General features: G+C 39.0%; 1 protein-coding gene across 7 annotated transcripts in view; it reads left to right on the top strand.

Annotated features, from left to right (window-relative positions):
* Positions 1-19,992, top strand: part of FHIT (fragile histidine triad diadenosine triphosphatase) — a 1,562,042-nt gene that overhangs the window by 598,979 nt on the left and 943,071 nt on the right. For 5 of the 7 annotated variants that reach the window (XM_052643354.1, XM_052643327.1, XM_052643376.1 and 2 more), the window contains one exon: positions 13,567-13,666. The exons of the other annotated variants lie outside the window; for them this stretch is intronic. The gene's annotated coding sequence lies outside the window, so the exon portion shown is untranslated. The remainder of the gene's footprint in view (positions 1-13,566; positions 13,667-19,992) is intronic. 7 annotated transcript variants of the gene reach the window in all.

Genomic DNA, 19,992 nt, shown 5'->3' with positions numbered 1-19,992 from the left:
TTTGCAAACCACATATTCCACAAAGGACTAGTATCTAGAATATGTAAAGAACTCCTAAAACTCAAAAATAAAAAGCAAGCAATTAATTAGAAAATGGGCATAAGATATGAACAGTCATTTCACTGAGGAAGATGTACAGATGGAAAATTAGCCCACTACAAGATATTCCACATCAGTAGCCATCAGAGAAATACAAATTAAAACCATAATGAGCTATCGCTTCACATCTGTCAGAATAGCTAAAATAAAAAATAATGATGACACCAAATATTGGTGAGGATACAGAGAAACTATTCACTCATACGTTGTTAGCAGGGATGTAAACTGACACAGCCACTCTGGGAAACAATCTGGCAGTTTCCTATAAAACTAAACATACAACTACCATATGACCCAGCAGTTGCACTCTTGAGCATTGGTTTCAGAGAAATGAAAATTCATGTTCACATAAAAACTTGTTACATAAATGTTCATAACAACTTCATTCATAATAGCCAAAATCTGGAAGTAACCCAGCTGTTTCTAACAGATGAGTGGTTAAATAAACTGTGATACCCATGGAATTCTACTCAGCAATCAAAATGAATGAAGTACTGATACAGTCAACAACTTGGGTGATTCTCCAGAGAGTTGTGTTGAGTGAAAAACCCATTCTCAATAAATTATGTATTTTATTTTTAGGGTTTCTTTGCTTTTCAGTTTTTAAAAATTGAAGTGTAGTTGATTAACAGTTGTGTTTCTGATAGATAACAGGTGTTTCAGATATGTATATAGATTCATACATACGTGTATACATGTATATACATTCATACATATGTATACATGTATATACATATACATATATACATTTTCCATTATAGGTTATTATAAGATATTCATAGGTATATATACATATGTACATTCATAATATGTATATACATGTACATACACATGTACATTCAGTTCAGTTCAGTTCAGTCGCTCAGTCGTGTCCGACTGTTTGCGACCCCATGAATCGCAGCACGCCAGGCCTCCCTGTCCATCACCAACTCCTGGAGTTCACTCAGACTCACGTCCATCGAGTCCGTGATGCCATCCAGCCATCTCATCCTGGGTCGTCCCCTTCTCCTCCTGCCCCCAATCCCTCCCAGCATCAGAGTCTTTTCCAATGAGTCAACACTTCGCATGAGGTGGCCAAAGTACTGGAGCTTCAGCTTTAGCATCATTCCTTCCAAAGAAATCCCAGGGCTGATCTCCTTCAGAATGGACTGGTTGGATTTCCTTGCAGTCCAAGGGACTCTCAAGAGTCTTCTCCAACACCACAGTTCAAAAGCATCAATTCTTCGGCACTCGGCCTTCTTCACAGTCCAACACTCACATCCATACATGACCACAGGAAAAACCATAGCCTTGACTAGATGGATATGTGTTGGCAATGTCTCTGCTTTTGAATATGCTATCTAGGTTGGTCATAACTTTTCTTCCAAGGAGTAAGCGTCTTTTAATTTCATGGCTGCAATCACCATCTGCAGTGATTTTGGAGCCCCAAAAAACAAAGTCTGACACTGTTTCCACTGTTTCCCAATCTATTTCCCATGAAATGATGGGACCAGATGCCATGATCTTTGTTTTCTGAATGGTGAGCTTTAAGCCAACTTTTTCACTCTCCTCTTTCACTTTCATCAAGAGGCTTTTTAGTTCCTCTTCACTTTCTGCCATAAGGGTGGTGTCATCTGCATATCTGAGGTTATTGATATTTCTCTCGGCAGTCTTGATTCCAGCTTGTGTTTCTTCCAGTCCAGCATTTCTCATGATGTACTCTGCATATAAGTTAAATAAGCAGGGTGACAATATACAGCCTTGACGTACTCCTTTTCCTATTTGGAACCCGTCTGTTGTTCCATGTCCAGTTCTAACTGTTGCTCCCTGACCTGCATGTAGGTTTCTCAAGAAGCAGGTCAGGTGGTCTGGTATTCCCATCTCTTTCAGAATTTTCCACCGTTTATTGTGATCCACACAGTCAAAAGCTTTGTCATAGTCAATAAAGCAGAAATAGATGTTTTTCTGGAACTCTCTTGATTTTTCCATGATCCAGCGGATGTTCGCAATTTGATCCTGGTTCCTCTGCCTTTTCTAAAACCAGCTTGAACATCAGGAAGTTCATGGTTCACGTATTGCTGAAGCCTGGCTTGGAGAATTTTGAGCATTACTTTACTAGCATGTGAGATGAGTGCAGTTGTGTGGTAGTTTGAGCATTCTTTGGCATTGCCTTTCTTTGGAATTGGAATGAAAACTGACCTCTTCCAGTCCTGTGGCCACTGCTGAGTTTTCCAAATTTGCTGGCATATTCAGTGCAGCACTTGAACAGCATCATCTTTCAGGACTGGAAACAGCTCAACTGGAATTCCATCACCTCTTCTAGCTTTGTCCATAGTGATGCTTTCTAAGGCCCACTTGACTTCACATTCCAGGATGTCTGGCTCTAGGTGAATGATCACACCATCATGATTATCTGGGTCGTGAAGATCTTTTTTGTACAGTTCTTCCGTGTATTCTTGCCACCTCTTCTTAATATCTTCTGCTTCTGTTAGGTCCATACTATTTCTGTCCTTTATCGAGCCCATCTTTGCATGAAATGTTCCCTTGGTATCTCTAATTTTCTTGGAGAGATCTCTAGTCTTTCCCATTGTGTTCGTTTCCTCTATTTCTTTGCATTGATCGCTGAAGAAGGCTTTCTTATGTACATATGTACAGCACCAGGCTCCACTGTCCCTCATACATATGGATACACATGTATATACATATACATAGATATGTACATTCTTTTTCATTTATAGGTTATTACAAGATATTAAATATAGTTACCTGTTTCATACAGTAGGGCCTTTTTGTTTATCTGTTTTTGTAGATAGTACTTTGTATCTGCTAATTCCAAATTCCTAATTTATCCCTCCTTCCTTTCCCCTTTAGTAACCGTAATTTCATTTTCTATGTCTGTGAGTCTGTTCCTGTTTTGTAAATAAGTCCATTTGAATCATATTTTGGATTCCACACACAAGTGATGAAATTATATACCTTATGATTCCATTTAAGTGACATGTTTAAATTGCAAAGTTTTAGAAATGGAGGACATGCTAGGGATTGCCAGGGCTTGGAGAAGACTCTTGAGAGTCCCTTGGACTGCAAGGAGATCCAACCAGTCCATTCTAAAGGAGATCAGACCTGGGTGTTTTTTGGAAGGACTGATGCTAAAGCTGAAACTCCAGTACTTTGGCCACCTCATGCAAAGAGTTGACTCATTGGAAAGGACTCTGATGCTGGGAGGGATTGGGGGCAGGAGGAGAAGGGGACAACAGAGGATGAGATGGCTGGATGGCATCACTGACTCGATGGACGTGAGTCTGAGTGAACTCTGGGAGTTGGTGATGGACAGGGAGGCCTGGCGTGCTGCGATTCATGGGGTTGCAAAGAGTTGGACAGGACTGAGCGACTCAACTGACCTGAACTGAGGGATGGAGCTGAGGGAGGGGAAGTGAAAGGTGGGTGAGGTCATAAAAGCACAGGATGAAGGATCCTTGTGTGGTGTTAGATCTGCTCAGTATCTTGACTGTGGTGGATTCTAAAAACCTACACAGGTCATAAAATTGTTTTGAACTTGATACATATACAGACACACACAATGAGATAAGTATAAGTAAAACTGGGATTTGGAGAATTCTAAATAAGATTGGTGTATTGTATTAATGTCAGTATCCTGGTAGTGCTATTATACTGTGGTTTTGAAAAGTATTACCACTGGAGGAAACTGGATAAAATATACACAGGATATGATTTATTTTTTTACAATTGCGTATGTATCTGCAATTATCTCAATCATTTTCCATTAAAATTATGTCTATAAAACTCTTAAAAAATTATATGTAAGAATGCATATAATTTTGAGCACTTACTATATGTCAGGTACTGTTCTAATGACTTTATGTCATTATTAACTTCATTTTGTCCCCAAGAAGCAATATTATTCCTACTTTCCAGGAAACCAAGACACAGATTAAGCAACTAGTCCAAAGTCACAAGCCTAGTCAGTGGAAGAATCTGGATTAGAACCCAAGAATTTTTGGTTCTAGCATCTACAACCCTAATAAGTTATTTTCTCTCTTTACCTAGAGATTAGTTTTAGTTGAGGTCATGAGGAAGGCCTTTATGGAGAAAATGACACTTTGGGCTTCGTTAGAAGGCCAATTATGGCCTATGTATTGTATAAATTGTGCTGTAAGCTTCAGAAATTTAATATGTATTTGTTGACTTAATAAGTGTCTTACCTTCTTTAAGGCACTAGTTGATTCCATCAATTACTGATTATCTGCCAGGAGCCCAGGGTTTGCAGAAATGAGAAAACACAGGACCCAGGCAGTCAGCTCATGTTTCCTTCTCGACTGCGGTCAGTGTTTCCAAAGGGGATCTGTTGGCATTCTAGGCAGTTCTGTTCTATGCTGTGTGGAAATAACACACTGCGGAACTTTTAGCAACATTTAGAATGTCCTCCAGATATCAGTATTGCCCTCAATTACAGGGACATTGAAACATCACCCCTCAACCACCGCCACCCACCACAGACACCATTCCCTAGTTCCCCCATAAGGATCCTGGTGGAGAACCAATACACTTAAATCTCTGGTTATCAAAGTTCAAAGAATTCGTACAACAGAACTGCAGGATTCACATGAGGTTCATTCCATTTTCCCCCTTGGCATGGCTCCACGCATGTGATAGAAATAGATCTTCCTTGCCTTCACAGTGGCTCTGTTTCAATCTGGTCTAAAGTGTTCATCTTGCTTGTTCTTTTTGATGGACATAAAGAAGTTTCCCCTTTCAGAGAAAAGCTGCTGAGCACACACCATATAGCACACCCCAAACTAAGCTCTTTCAGTCTCAATAGAAGAAAAACATCTGAAAGGGAAACATATTAATGGATTATTTTCGTAAACATGAAAAACATCTCTTGGAAGGGCAATTTTCTCTTGTTGACTGGCAGAAAAACAGCAGCGTTAATTATGTTGCCTTGTTAAATCTGAAAGAATGTGGTGAACGCTGGGAACTTTTCTAATTGCCTTTGTGGAAAGGCGTCTGAGGGACCAGAAGTCATCTCTGTCAGAGGAATGCTGAGACAGCTGTGTATCCCTTCAGAGGCACTGGTCTGAATGTGCTCAGGGGAATATTGGTGAGCTTGAGTCCATGGACTTTTGGGCAAAACTCATGGGTAAGTGAGGGTGGGAAAAGGCAGAATTTCTACTTCAGATTCTGAACACTGGCTGTTTCTTTCCTTTTCCCATGAAGAGAAGGAAAGGGGATATATTTGGACAGAGTGCCTGGGCTTCCCAGATGGTGCTAGCGGTAAAGAATCCACCTGCCAATACAGGAGACACAAGAGATACAGTTTCGATCCCTGGATCGGGGAGATCCCCTGGAGGAGGGCATGGCAACCCACTCCTGTATTCTTGCCTGGAGAATTCCCATAGACAGAGGAGCCTGGAGGGCTACAAGTCCATAGTATCATAAAGAGTCAGACATGACTTGAGGTGACTTAGCATGCATGCACACAGAGTTACCTGCAGTCATTTGAGTGCTGATGTTTCCACACTTGTCTTTGCCCATAGTGGCAGATAAGCTTTCCAGCCATCAAAATGGGAAGAACGAATCTTGCCCCCAGTAGTACAGTTCTTTCTAAAGAGCCCAGGCAAAGTGTGAGATTTAAATAGAAAAACAAAAACCAAATGATGACTTGCATAAAAAATGGAAACATTGCTTTCCCATAAATCTAGCTCTAGGGTAGAAGTTTGGGAGAGAAGAATACCTTGGAATGTAGAAGAATGCCACTCAAGGTAAAAACAGGAGTTCAGAGGCCCAGCTTTTGTATGCTGTTTGAATTTCAGATGAGATAAAACCAGCAGCGCTGCTAAGTTGCAGTGCAAAGGCTTACATGGCTTCTTGAGAAAAGCAATTTATTTTAGGTTATAGCACAGCAGCTATCATTTAAACTGCTAGCGATTGTAATTGAACCCAGAACCAACCGTCTCTGTGAACACAGGGTGCCGTAATGTTACCCAGGCTTTTCTGAATAATGTGGATGCCAGGCCTTCAAGACAGATGGGCATGGTAGCCCCAACATCGAATCACTAGTATCTTGCCAGCCTTCCCACAACCAGCCTATTTAAAAAAACATTCTGGGAAATGTACCTAGCTAGGTATTAAAATATGTACTTGCTATACATTTTGGGGATATTAATATGAAACAGCCAGGAGGCAGCAATGTTGAGAAAATTAGAGAAGATGCAATTGCATAGGAAACTTTTCGTTCAGTTTTCATCTTCATTTAAGATCGTGACAGGGCCTGTCGGGTGGGGGGAGAGGGGTTGTGTACAGGGACAATCCAGTATGGAGAGAAGGGTCCCTTTTGATCCTGGAAAATTTTTGATTTGATAATGAAGAGGATGTGCTTACCCTCCAAACCTCAGAATGTCATCCTGTCGTTAAGTCTGAATGAATGCTCAATTGTTCTGTTGGAAAAAAAAAAAAAACGTTGTGTCTCATCTCCATGCACTGCCTTTGCTCCCTTCTTGTAAATAAATCCAGTTATACAAAACTCACTATTTCTCCCGAGTTGTCCAGACACTCAGAAGCAACAGTTTCATCCAGGTTCAATTATTTATTTTTGTTTTTAGTAAAAGAAAGAGCTTGACATGGTGCACTTGCTCCTTTTATGACTTTCTTTTTTGCTTTACTTTTATGAAAGCAACAACCAGCACATAGTTTATAAATCAAATAATTCAGAAACTCTTATAATGGACAGTTCCTAATGCTACCCTTTCTTTTCTTATTGCACTACCTAAATGCAAGTGAAAGTGTTAGTCACTCAGTTGTGTCTGACTCTTTGCAACCCTGTGGACTCTACCCCACCAGGCTCCTCTGTCCATGGGATTCTCCAGGCAAAATTACTAGAGTGGGTAGCCATTCCCTTCTCCAAGGGATCTTCCTGACCCAGGGATCACACCCAGGGTCTCCTGCATTGCAGGCAGATTCTTGACCACTCAGCACCCTCTGTAATCCCTCTCTGCTTTTATCTCCATATTTCTAATTAATCTTTTATCAGTTTCACATGCTATATACCGATTTTCTTCTAAGAAAGAAAATTTATCTTATTTATCAACTTTTCACATTTTCCCACTAATAGGACATTATTTGCAACTTCCATTGCTCTTCCAACTTTTAAAAACTTTTAATTTTTAAAATTTATGTATTTTTCAATTGAAGTATAGTTGATATACCATATTATGTGTTACAGGTGTGCAGTGTAGTGATTCACAACTTTTAAAGGTTATACTCCATTTATGCAGGAGGGTGTGAATGCTCAGTCTTGTCCCACTCTTTGCGACGTCATGGACTGCAGCCTGCCGGGCTCCTCTGTCCATGGAATTTTCCAGGCAAGAATACTGATGTGGGTGGGCATACGTACTCTAGAAGATCTAACTGACCCAGGAATGGAATCTGCGTCTCCTCTGTCTCCTGCATTGGCAGGCAGATTCTTTACCACTAAGCCACTTGGGAAGTCCCCTTCTCTTAAGGTTATTAAATGTTGGATATATTGCCTTATTATTACAATATATCCTTGTATTAATAGCTTATTTTATACCGAATAGTTTGTACCTCTTATTTCCTGTAACCACTGTTTGTTCTCTGTATCTGTCTCCTCATTTTTGTTATATTTACTAGTTTGTTTTATTTTTTATATTCCACATGTAAGTGATATCATACAGTATTTCTCTTTCTCTGTCTGACTTGTTGCACCTACCACAATACCCTTCAAGTCCCTCCATGCTGTAAAAGGCAAAACTTTCATTTTTATGGCCGAGTAGTATCCCATTGTGTGTGTGTGCGTGTGTCTCACATCTTCTTTATCCATTCATCTGTTGATACACACTTAGACTGCTTCCATATCTTTGGTCTTGACACTTCAAGGTCACATTTAAATGGTCTGTCAGTCTAGTCAGCATCTTTACCTTCTCACCGTACATGAGGTATGAGTGCTCATACCCCTTTCTTCACTATTCTTTTCCCTCCTTCACTTTCAGTTCTCATTCAACTATACCATTACTTTTGTATTATCAGATTTAATTTGCTTTTGCTTTGTCACCAGAGTGGTCTTTCTTTGTGATTTTTTCCAAAATTGAGTGTAATGAAAAGGATTTGCATCATTAGGACTTGGCTAAATTATTTTCTACCGACTCAAGTGGTTTCTATGATTTCAGTGTCACAACTCCTGTGATACAGCAAGGAGCCTGTGTCTTGAGTCAGGTTCAATGGATTCTTTTTCTTTGTTGTTTTCTCAAAATGATGCCATCTTCTAGTGTGTGTAATGTATCTTTAAAGTCTTTCTTATCAGCTTACCTGTGCTTGATATTACTGGAATTTCTGATGTTCTCTTGCCTTTCCTGAGTGCATGCCTCTATCATATCTTCAGGTTTTCCAAAACTTGTGCTGTGCTGAGTCACTTCAGTCGTGTCCGACTCTATGCGACATTATGGACCGTAGCCAGACTCCTCTGTCCATGGAATTCTCCAGAGAAGAATGCTGGAGTGGGTTGCCATTTCCTTCTCCAGGAGATTTTCCTGACCCAGGGACTGAAGGCATGTCTCCTGCATTGGCAGGCAGTTTCTCTACCACTAGCGCCAACAGGGAAGCCACCTCATATTCGGACTTTCTATTCTGTGTTTCTCCCTCTTTCTCATTAGATCTCCATTTCTCTCATTTAGATGGGCTGTTTTCTAGATCTTCAGTACTGTCTGTTAGCATCCAACACTGCTACCACTGATTCTGCTCTTATTCTGATCCTTCCTTTTCTATAGGCTACCTTTTCTGGGAGGAGTGGGGGTATTTTTAGGAGGCTATTAGGCATTTCTCTGTAACCTCAGTTTTCTAACACTTTGCCATTCATTCTCCTTGACATTGACTAGATTCCTGTATTTTGAAGATACACGCCTCCTGTTAGCTCAGGGAAATTTTCTGTAATTTCTTGCCTTCCCGTTTTGTTTTTCTCATTCTGAAACTTCTATTAGTCCACATCTAGATCTCATGGATCAATCATCTATATATCTTATTTTTTTTCTCACATATTGTACATTTAATACATATTCTAGGAGATTTCTCTAAGTTTGAGAATAGACAGTTCATTAGAGCTGTCTATTGAATTTTTTGCTTAGGTAATCATGGGTCATTGGGTAAAGAATCTGCCTGCAATTCAAGAGATATAGGAGACATGGTTTTGATCCCTGAGTTGGAAAGATCCCCAGGAGGAGGAAAATGGCGACCTATTCCTGTATTCTTGCCTGAAAAATCCCATGAATGGAAGAGCCTTGTGGGCTACATTCCAAAGGTTTGCAAAAAGTTACACAACTGAGCAACTAAGCACAAGCACATAATTCCTGAGGGATCCTTCTTATTATCTGATTAGTCCTTTTAAATAGAACTTTGATTTTATCTCAGTTACCAAATCTCCTCAAGTGATTCTTGAGGATATTAAAAAGATTTTATTTATTTATTCTATTATTTTTTAAAAAACTATATTAACTGATTTTATTACTTTTAAAAATATTTATTTTTAAAATACTTATTTTATTATTAAAAATAATATTTATTATTAAATATTATTTATTATTAAAATACTTATTTTATTATTAATACTTATTTTATTATACTTATTTTATTATTAAAAAAATTATTTATCTAGGCTATGCTGGATCTTAGTTGTCACGGTGGGTTTTCCTTTGTGTCACATGGGATCTTTCCTTGTGGCCGGCAAGGACTTTAGTTTTTGGCACACAAGCTCTGGAGCACGCAGTCTTAGTAGCTGTAGCCCTGGGGTTTAGTTGCTCCACCTCACGTAGGATCTTGGTTCACTGACCGGGAATGAATCCTAGTTGGGTTCTTAACCACTGGACCACCAGGCAAGTCCCTGATTTTCTTTTGTAAGGTTGTATCTTTTTTCCCTAAATTGTTGTATTTCCATGGTGTCGTGTTTTCCGCTATTTTGCTTGCTCCTTTTATTTTCTATGCTGGCCTTTCTTGGCATGTTAGATTTCTGGTGATCTGTAGTTATATATAAAAGAATAAGGTAATATAAGGGCTGTTTGCAAACCCTCAGAAGGTGGATGGGTCTTGTTAATGGCATGCTTAAAGGGTCAAAGTTTAGAGTGTGCGCATGGGAATGGGGTGGGGAGGATCTTGACTTGCCAGAGTGAGGTTTTAACACCCATGATAATGGTCTAACTTCTCTCCAGACAAATTTTTACTGCCTTAAACCTAGTGGCGGCTTTAGGTCAACCCACCTAGAGAGCCAGGAGGGCGGGAATTCTATGTTATGTATACTGACTTGTAATTTGTAACCCTCTTTTAGAAGATTTTCCACTCTCTGGTACTCACTATTTCTGAGAATTGAGTTTTTCTGGGGTAGTGTTAGGTGGTATGCTCTCTCCTTTGCTGAAACCCCTTTTTTTAGGTTGTGGTTTCCTTTGCTGTGGCTTCTAAGTCAACAGACTTTTATTGAAATCACTCACCTTCTAACGGTTTCTTCCCATTCTCTCTGTGGTTATGGGTTAACACTTCTGTGCTCTTTTTGTATCATTTAGAAATGACTTTAGGTGAGAAAGGAGGTAAAATGGGTTTTCTTAGTCCACCAGTGTGAACCAGAGCACATTCTTTTAAAAAAAGTGATTTTTCATGAGCCACATCCTCCAGCTTTTCATTTTATTTTCAATAGTTTGTTAATCTGACGCTTGATCAGCAGTCACAGAAAGTTGCACAAAAATATCACTTACCAAATGGAGCCCATAGAACATATACTTATGGGGGAAAAAAAAAGTGTTCTGCTATTTTCTCTATGTCTCTTAACTGATCTTGCAAGGAGTTTTGTTTTGTTAGGCTTTAGTGAATTCAGAAAGGCTATTAACTTGCTTAAAAGTTGTATTTTATTTTATTTACTAAAGAAAACATAATTGGATGTCTTCAATAAAAATGTTTCCCTTCTTACTCAGTAGAAAAATGGGCAAAGACCTCAAGAGTAGATGTTCCAAATGAGAAACACAATTTGTAAAAAATATATGATGCTGTTCAATGACAGATTCAAATTAAAATAGGGTAAGATTAACAAAGATTTTTAAATATGATAATTATTGGGAAAGCACGATAAGATGAATACTTTTATATACCTTTGGTACAAACAAAAAAATTTGGTACCAACTTTCAGGTACTTTAAAATGTTTATAATACTTAACCTACTGATTCCCCACTGTAGGAATTAAAATTAGGAAAATAATCAAGGATTAAGATGGAGGTTTATTTTTCAAAATGCTCATTATAACATTATGTATAATAGCAAAACCTTAAATGATGTAACATACAGAAAAAAAAATGTAAAATTTGGCACATCCATACCATGGAATACAGTCCATACATTAAAAGGATGTTTACAAATAGCTGTTACTCAACTATTTAAATGCTTAGATGTAATTTAGGTGGAAAGGAAATCTAGAAATGACATACATATTAAGGTATCAACCATTTGAAAAGGAAAAAAAAAAAGAAGGAACTATGCTGAAATTTTAACTGTGGTTGTCTTTTGTTGGTAGAATAGTGTGATATATTTTCTTTTTCTACTCATTAATGTTTTGTCATATTTTCCAGGTCTTTTATGCTGAATATGCTTGGGTTTGAGAGGAGAAAAAGGAAAAACACTTTAAATCATGCATGTCTGAAAGTAAACCTTTTAAAAATGTCACCGAATGACCCATATGGCTTTTCCATGTGAACTCTTTCCCTTTTTCTATCACAGAATCAGGAGTGGATTGTATAGTGCAGTGTATGAAGTGTTTTCCATTATTGAAACTATCTCTCAGATGTATCTGGAAAAGCTAGCTGGTGTATTATGTTAGGTTTGCTGCTTTTCTGTTTCTCTATCTCACAAAGTCTGATTTATGTCAACATTAGCTACAGAAATATTCAGATTCTCTAGAAAGGGGAAACACAGTTGTATCTTTGACTGGAATTGGAGATGAAGTGATAAACAGTAGACTGTGAGGCCGACCCTCAGTTTTAGTCACTTGGTGACTGTTCTGAGTTTTCTCTTGTGAGAAATGAGAGCATTGCATTGGATGGTCTCAAAGGTCCTTATAATTCTTTTGCTATGAGTTTGCAAATATCTTACCCTGGCATAGAGCAGATGAAACTAAAATACAGAAATGACTCAGTGAGAAGCACGCGTTCTACTGGTATGTTACTTTGCTATTTTCTGTGCTTTAAAAAGAGCACTTTGGCTTTGTGAAGTAACAGATTTACACGTCCATTTGTAAAAACAGAGACACTAATAAGCCCGATGTGAAAGGCGCAATTGCCGAGATTTCTAGCTGTATTTTGGGTCTTGGAGGGACATCCTTTGCTCTCAGAAGCTTAGTACGGACTGGGGTATTTTTACCTACAGAATACAAAGGTAAGGTGGACAGATGATTTGTTTTGGTGCATTTGTTTCCCCTTCTCAATAATATGTATAGTCAGTGGAATTTTGTGTAAAAACAGAAACCTTCTTGGGACCAGTGCTAGTGCTTTGTTCAGGGAAAGCCTCGTGGGCCATGTGGGCTTTTGCCGTTTCTGTATATTGCTACTCTTCCTCTAGTCCTCGTTATTAATAAAAAAAATCCAAAATAGAAACCGTTATAGTAGTTTTTTTTTTCAGATTATGAAAGGAATACCTGCCATTTTTGTAAAATTAAAACTCAAAAATCCAACACCACAGGAGAAGTTTTTTGAAAAATAAATATGATTTAGCATTCCACCACACAGTAATTACCTTAACTAATATGTGAAGGTATTTTCTCTCAGACTGTCTGCTTCACTTGTGCACACATACACAACATTCAAAATCGATATATCCAGTAACACTCTTTTGTAACATTATCTTACAGTGTGCCATGTCCATAGAATTTTACATCATCATCTGCATTTCCAGCATAGTATTGCCCTGTAGGGTGAAATGCTTAAATTTACGTACATCATTAAATTGCTTAAATTTACTTTATTCATTCTCCTTGATGCATTTTTAGTCTGCTTCCAACTTCTTAGAAGCAACACTGCAATGAGGAACCTTGTATGTGTATGTGTGCAACCTGGTTCAATTGTTTCTCCAGCAGAATTTCATGGAGATGGAATTTTGGTGTCGGAATGTAGATACATGTATGTGTGCTATCATGGGTGGGCATGTAGGATATATGAACAGGCACCCGCGGTGCTGAACCACCCCCCTTGAAGGCTGTTCCTACTGATGCTTCTGCCTCCATCACCGCAGCTTTATTCCACTGCCCTCTGCTCTCCACACAGTGTTCCCTCAGATGTTTTCAGCAGAAGAGAAGGCCAGCAAATCCCCCTGGGAGGGGACTCTGGGTTTCATGCAAGTGTGACCTCAGTCAGGCAGGCCTGGGTCTGTTATGCTCTTAGCAGGAGTGCAAGCTCTGCCCTTACTTAGTATTTCATCTTCCTCTTCAGCCCTAGGGAAATTTTTGCTGAACTGGAAAAACAGTAGGAGTGTTTCGCCTTTACTCCTTCACCGAATAGCAGGTGTCCAGGTTCTGATTGCCTGTTACACGTAAGTGGCCCCACTCCTGTTTTTCCTGCGTGTGGTTGGTGTTTTGAACATATTCAATGCTCTGTGTTTGTTATCTTTACTCGAGACTCCTACCCTCCCCCAATCACTATATTCGTTACCCTCAGCCTTTCAACCTGAGGCTGTAGACCAGGGTGAAAAAAATACCAACACACAATTGCTCTTAAGCTCAGAAAATTGATTTTCTCGAGTTTAAGTGGGCATCATGAGTTGTTAACCCTGTTAGAAAAATACAAGTTGGATTTATGATTCCCTTACACAGGTAATTGGGCTCTAATTTTAAATTCTGAGACAATTGATTTACACTATATTGCATTATAACATAGCGAAAGTGCAACTGAGTTCAGGTGATGTATGAATTTGAGCCTCCAATGATGCTATAAATTATTTTTGGTTCTTTAACAAATGATGCCTAGGTTGACATCAGCCTGTCATTGTTTCCTCTGTCTCCCCTACTCTGTAATTGTCTCCTCTTTCTTCTCATTTCAGTTTTTTTTTTTTCTTTCTAACCTTGCAAGGCTCAGGAATGACCTACTTCAGAAACCCAAAACCTGCATAGTAAGACATTAGAAGACAAATCTGTGCCTCATCCCTACTCACAAACTCATTAACATTTCATTTCAACCCACAACTTATTTCTAGTGGGTCACTATTTTTTTTTTAATCTTTATTGAATTTGTTACAATATTACTTGTGTTTTATGTTCTGGTCTTTTGGCCATGAGGCATGTAGAATCTTAGCTCCCCAACTAGGGATTGAACCTACACCCCTGTGCATTGAAAGGGCGGAGCCCTAACTACTGGACTGCTGGGAAAGTCCCTATGATATGTCACTGTTTTTGCATTGCTTATGATATTTGCTACAAGCCACTAGTTATATAAGTTACTTTCTTGGTGTAAGACAGTTTCTCCAGGAGATTTCTTTTGGAATATCAATACTCGTTCTTTCCATGAGATCCTACTGTTGGTGCTTTTAATAGGCTAGCTTTATCCTTTTCTTTCCCCCCACTTTGTGATAATTTCCCCATTGTATTCATTTTTAGCTGGTTGCATTTTATATATTTCTGCCAACATATCAAGTTGTTTATAGAAAAAGGGTTGAGTATAAATAAATAGCACATGCTGCTGGAGTCAATTTCTGGAAGACTTGAGTTATCCAGAAATCAGAGGTAGTTAATTGGAATCTGTATCTCAAACTTTGCCTTCCTTTGGCAAATCCTTGTTGTTTTGAATAGGGGACTAATTTAAATGATGCTTTGAGCATTTGTCAGAGAGATTAAGAAGCAGAAGGAAAGGGCAAAGGAAAAAGCATGGGTCATGGAAAGAACCCTTGACTAGGGTGAGAGAATCATTCTTCTAGGAGGCTGTAGACAGATCACTTCCAGTTTCTCTCACTTCCCTCTGCAAAATGATTTCCTCAGTGTTAAGGCCCTTCCTAATTTAAGGAGTCTATATTTAAAGTTTCTAACTTTGGAGAAAATTCTAGCCCCTGATTCATTATTACTCTTTGTGTTGCTTTTAATTCTCATCCTTCCTCAAAACAAATTAAATTACCTGCTGCAGAGTATCAATATTAAAACACTCAGCTCAATTGGATGGTGACCCTGAAAGAAATATTTTTTGCCTTGTTCTGCAGAAAGTAAAGTTACTGGACTCTTTCACATGCCTTTCCACGGGTATGGGAGGGGGAGGTTGTTTTCCTGAGTGTTCATGGTTAAAGGGATATTTCTATGGAGGACCACGTAGGGTTATGAAAGAAAGATATGAGGTGGCAGAGGAAAACTGCTGGGAAAATCAGTGTTGCATTAAAATGAAGAGCTCCTGCTGCACCCAGGACCACTTCGTGAGCATGTGCAATTCTGAGCTATTTAAAACATAAACCAGAGCATCATAATTGCTGTATGATAACATTGCAGTTTTTGCTACTTGAGCTTTGGGTTACTTAGAAAGAATGTTTTCCTTTTTGGTAAATTGTTTGGAGTAATACAGGGCAGAAAGTGTTCTGATTTAAATCAAGGCCAAGTGAAGCGAGTGAAACAGTTATCTTATGTGTTTTTCCCCCATCTTTACCCTTTAGCTTTCATTATTCTGAGTAAGTAACTTCACCCCTCCTCCTTCTCAGATCATTGGTGAGATGATTCTCAGATCATTTTTCCTTTCAAAAATCTGAATACTTTTGGTGATTTCACATTTGCTGACTCCCTCTAGGTTAAAGAAATTTCCTCTCCTAAAACATAATCAAATTCTTCTTTTTATAAGATCCTCTTAGAGAATCTTTTAAAATGTACTTTTTGGCTCATTAATCTAGTTGTTGTAGATCTTTGAGTATATACAGAAGAAAAAACTCTTAAAAGGGATTGAGTCTGGAAGTACTTTATATTTTATTGTGAATAGATCTAAAATTTATTTTTCAGCCCAAGATAAAGGATGATGGTTAGACATCTGACTTAACTGTGTATTAGAAAATCATTATTTTTAAACTTAGGCAATTTACAGAATAATTTCAGATGGACATGGACAAACTAGATTTAATATCTCATTTTCACTTTGTGATTTATATATATATATGTGTGTGTGTGTATATATATATATATAATTTTTTACATTGTTTTCCCACATTATTTCACATCTTACAATATAAGAACTAGGACTTTGCTAGATTTTTCTGGTAATTGCATATTCTGTTAGCTGCAAATACTGTTAAGTAGCTTTGTAGAATATAACTCTGAGCTGATTGTTTAAAAAATATTTAAAAATCATTCTATTAAAAATTTGATCCAAATTTAGTAAAGCTCTTTCTGACCATCTGGGCTTTTGTAAAAGCTGAAAAATGTAAAGAAAGTGAAGTCACTTAGTCGTGTCGGACTCTCCGACCCCATGGATTGTCGCCTACTGGGGGTCCTCCGCCCATGGGATTTTCCAGGCAAGAGTACTGGAATGGGTTGCCATTTCTTCCTCCAGAGGATCTTTCCAACCCAGGGATCAAACCCAGGTCTTCCTCATTGCTGGCAGACGCATTACCATCTGAGCCACCAGGGAAGACCTGGGCACTCACCATCAGGGATGTCACTGACAGCTAGTAATTTGAGAGTAATTTAATGTATAAGGACTATTTTGCAATGTTAGTTTAAGTCTGCATATTTCAAATAGATTTTATTTTTTCTAATCTGAGAATGTATGAAATGGAAAATTCTCAAGGTATGCTTTTGGTTATAAAGTCGTTTATAATGATGGTGATCACCAAACCAGCAGTGATCAGTGAGAGCTGATGATTACTATTGAATTAGGGAGTGCTAGGAGAAGGCAATGGCACCCCACTCCAGTACTCTTGCCTGGAAAATCCCATGGACAGAGGAGCCTGGTAGGCTGCAGTCCATGGGGTCACTAAGAGTCGGACACGACTGAGCAACTTCACTTTCACTTTTCACTTTCATGCATTGGAGAAGGAAATGGCAACCCCCTCCAGTGTTCTTGCCTGGAGAATCCCAGGGACGAGGGAGCCTGGTGCGCTGCCGTCTATGGGGTCGCACAGAGTCGGACACGACTGAAGCGACTTAGCAGTAGCAGCAGCAGGGCTCTTATATCACCCTTAACTAGTTGGAATTGTTACTATGTATATGATATAAAATATCATATACACACATGTATGTATGGGCAGGTAGGGAACTGGCTGTTAGAATGGGTTTCCACTGAGGCAGCTGTTAAATAGCTATTGAAAGACCAACTGTTCCATATGTAGACTGTCATGAGCCTGCCCCATGGCTTTTGAATATATGAGTCAAGAGGAGATTAGAGACAAAGTTTCCTTGGAGAGACCTGTGGTCATGCAATGAGTTGTCAGCACCTTTTGGGAGAAATAGTAGTGAGTACTGTCTTGTAACATCAAGGTCAGAGGAGGTCATCAAGGGGACTAATCAGAGAGCTCTGAATTGTACTTCTTGCATTTGGAGGACCCGGAGGCCCAATGTCTGAATCAAGCCTGAGGAATTTAGATTGGTCCACACACTGGGGTCTGACTCACCCTAGGAAATCTGAAAGGAAGGCAAAGACAGGTTGGCCAATTGTGCGGAAACTAGCCTGCTTTCCCAATTTTTGTTCAGGGCATGAGATATGTGTTTCCTAGGGACCAGATATGTACTCTGCAGAGGAGAGAGCCAAGGAGGAATCATTGTGAGTCTAGTTCATTACGGTAACGGAAGGATAGGATGCTGATAGGTATCCTGACAGGTATACTGATAGGATAGGTCCAAGGCAGATTCCTCCACAGGAAGAGGGTCACAAACAACCTAGAACCTCTGGGAAACCTTTGCAGAGTCCATGGAAATTCCCTCAGGAGAGTTCAACATGAACTCTCATTGTCTGCCAGGTATAGACATGACTCCTGGATATATACCCAGGCAGGAGAGACCCAGAGAGAGCAGAGCCAGCTTGTAACAGAAGCTGCACAAGGAAGAGCTCTCTTGTCCTCTAATTTCTTCAACCTTGGGAGAATCCGAATAATAGACAGTGAAGTGAGGGAACAGAAGGGGGATGTGGAGGAGAAGGAGAAAATCACCATGGCCATCACCCCACTGCAGGTTTTCAGTGAGAAGCAGAGCCAGGCTGGGAAGGGGAGAGACAGGGGCAGGGAGAGCAGTTTGGCTAGTACATGGTTTTGAAGTTTCTACTTTCTGTATTCACACTGTATTTGTAACCCAAAGTTGTTCTAGAACTGGGCATTACTTGGGAAAGGCAGTGGGAAAATATGGTCATGTATGAATATATATATATATATATTTTTTCTTTTTTTAAAAAGAAGCCTGACCTCAAGGTAATGTGTGCATAGCATATACATGGAAAGAAGGATACAAGTAGCTTGGTTTCATCAAAACACCTTTTTGCACTTGTGATCCTAGGTCTAGGATTTACTTGGTATAGTCAGGAGGTTTTGCCAAGTTTTTGCCACTTTATCATTCATTTAACAAATAAGTCATATCTTCTGGTGTATTTTATATTGGATAACTTAGAAACAATGTGTAAACTTCCAAATCTTTCTTTGTGTGAAAATTGTCCAAATACAAGGAGAACTTGGAGTTAGTTTTAAATGTTTTAAAAATCACTATTATGCAACATCCATCTGTCCACATGTGTAAATAAACGTTGGAGTCAAGTTAATCAAGGTTTAAGTTACTGCTCCATGATTTATTAGATGATTAACCTTGGGAAATCTTGGTATTTTAAGTCCAGTTTCTTAATTTATAATGTTTACCAAATTTTGCTGCGGAGATTGCCAGAATATATTCAAATGCAGTGTCAGAGCTTGGAGGGGCTGGGTGGCATTCTAGGTTCATCTAGCTTACCCCCTGGTAAGCTAAGAGCAGCTCTTTTTCATTCTGCCTGATACTGAGCTCTACTTAACATTTCATTTATAGTAAAGGTCTCATGTCTGAAGATGAAGTTTTTAAACACTGTCTTCCTGCTTCTTGTATTGTCAAGGTTAAAATGAGAGAGATCAGGAAGATGAGGCAGAATGACCACTGCTAAAAGCTTGGAAACAAATCCCAGCTCTGGCTGTGTAGCCTTCAACAAATTACTTAATCTCTTTGTGTCTGGGCAAACTACCTTATCGCATGAGATCACGTATAGAGTCTGCATTAGCGTAGCACCCACCCTAGTATTCTTGGGCTTCCCTTGTGGCTCAACTGGTAAAGAATCTGCCTGCATTGTGGGAGACCTGGGTTCGATCCCTGGGTTGGGAAGACCCCCTGGAGAATGGAAAGGCTACCCACTCCAGTATTCTGGCTTGGAGAATTCCATGGACTGTATAGTCCATGGAATTGCAAAGAGTCAGACACGACTGAGGGACTTTCACTTTCCTGACATAAAACTTACTAAGCTTTGTCGTTGTTATGTAAAACTCCTTGCATAGCAGCTGCGACATGACATAATGTGTTCAACAAATGTCAGCTTCCTTTTCTACTCTCTTCTCATTCATTCACTGCACCCTTTCTGAGTATGTCTAAGTGCAGTCTGCTCAACTAAACTTTATGGGGATTCAGAGATAAATATGGTACCACGCAGGATACACGAATATATAGCTCCTGACACATGTGACAAGTAGATTCTGAACTGGATATAAAACAAAATGGAAATTTGACCGATTTTATTAGTCATAAAAGAAGCATTTAAGCATTGAAATCATAGAAGAATTTATTGCTTACTATTAGAATAAAAGTTTTAAGACCTTTTTTAAAACTGGACTTGAGTTCCAATAAAACCTCACTTATCCAGAATATACCCGCTCATTCTAGATTAATTGAGAATTCTAAA

The sequence above is a fragment of the Budorcas taxicolor genome, chromosome 1 (genome assembly GCF_023091745.1).
Source record: "Budorcas taxicolor isolate Tak-1 chromosome 1, Takin1.1, whole genome shotgun sequence".
NCBI classification, from domain to species: Eukaryota; Metazoa; Chordata; class Mammalia; order Artiodactyla; family Bovidae; genus Budorcas; species Budorcas taxicolor.
This window is presented reverse-complemented; position numbering and strand designations above follow the sequence as displayed.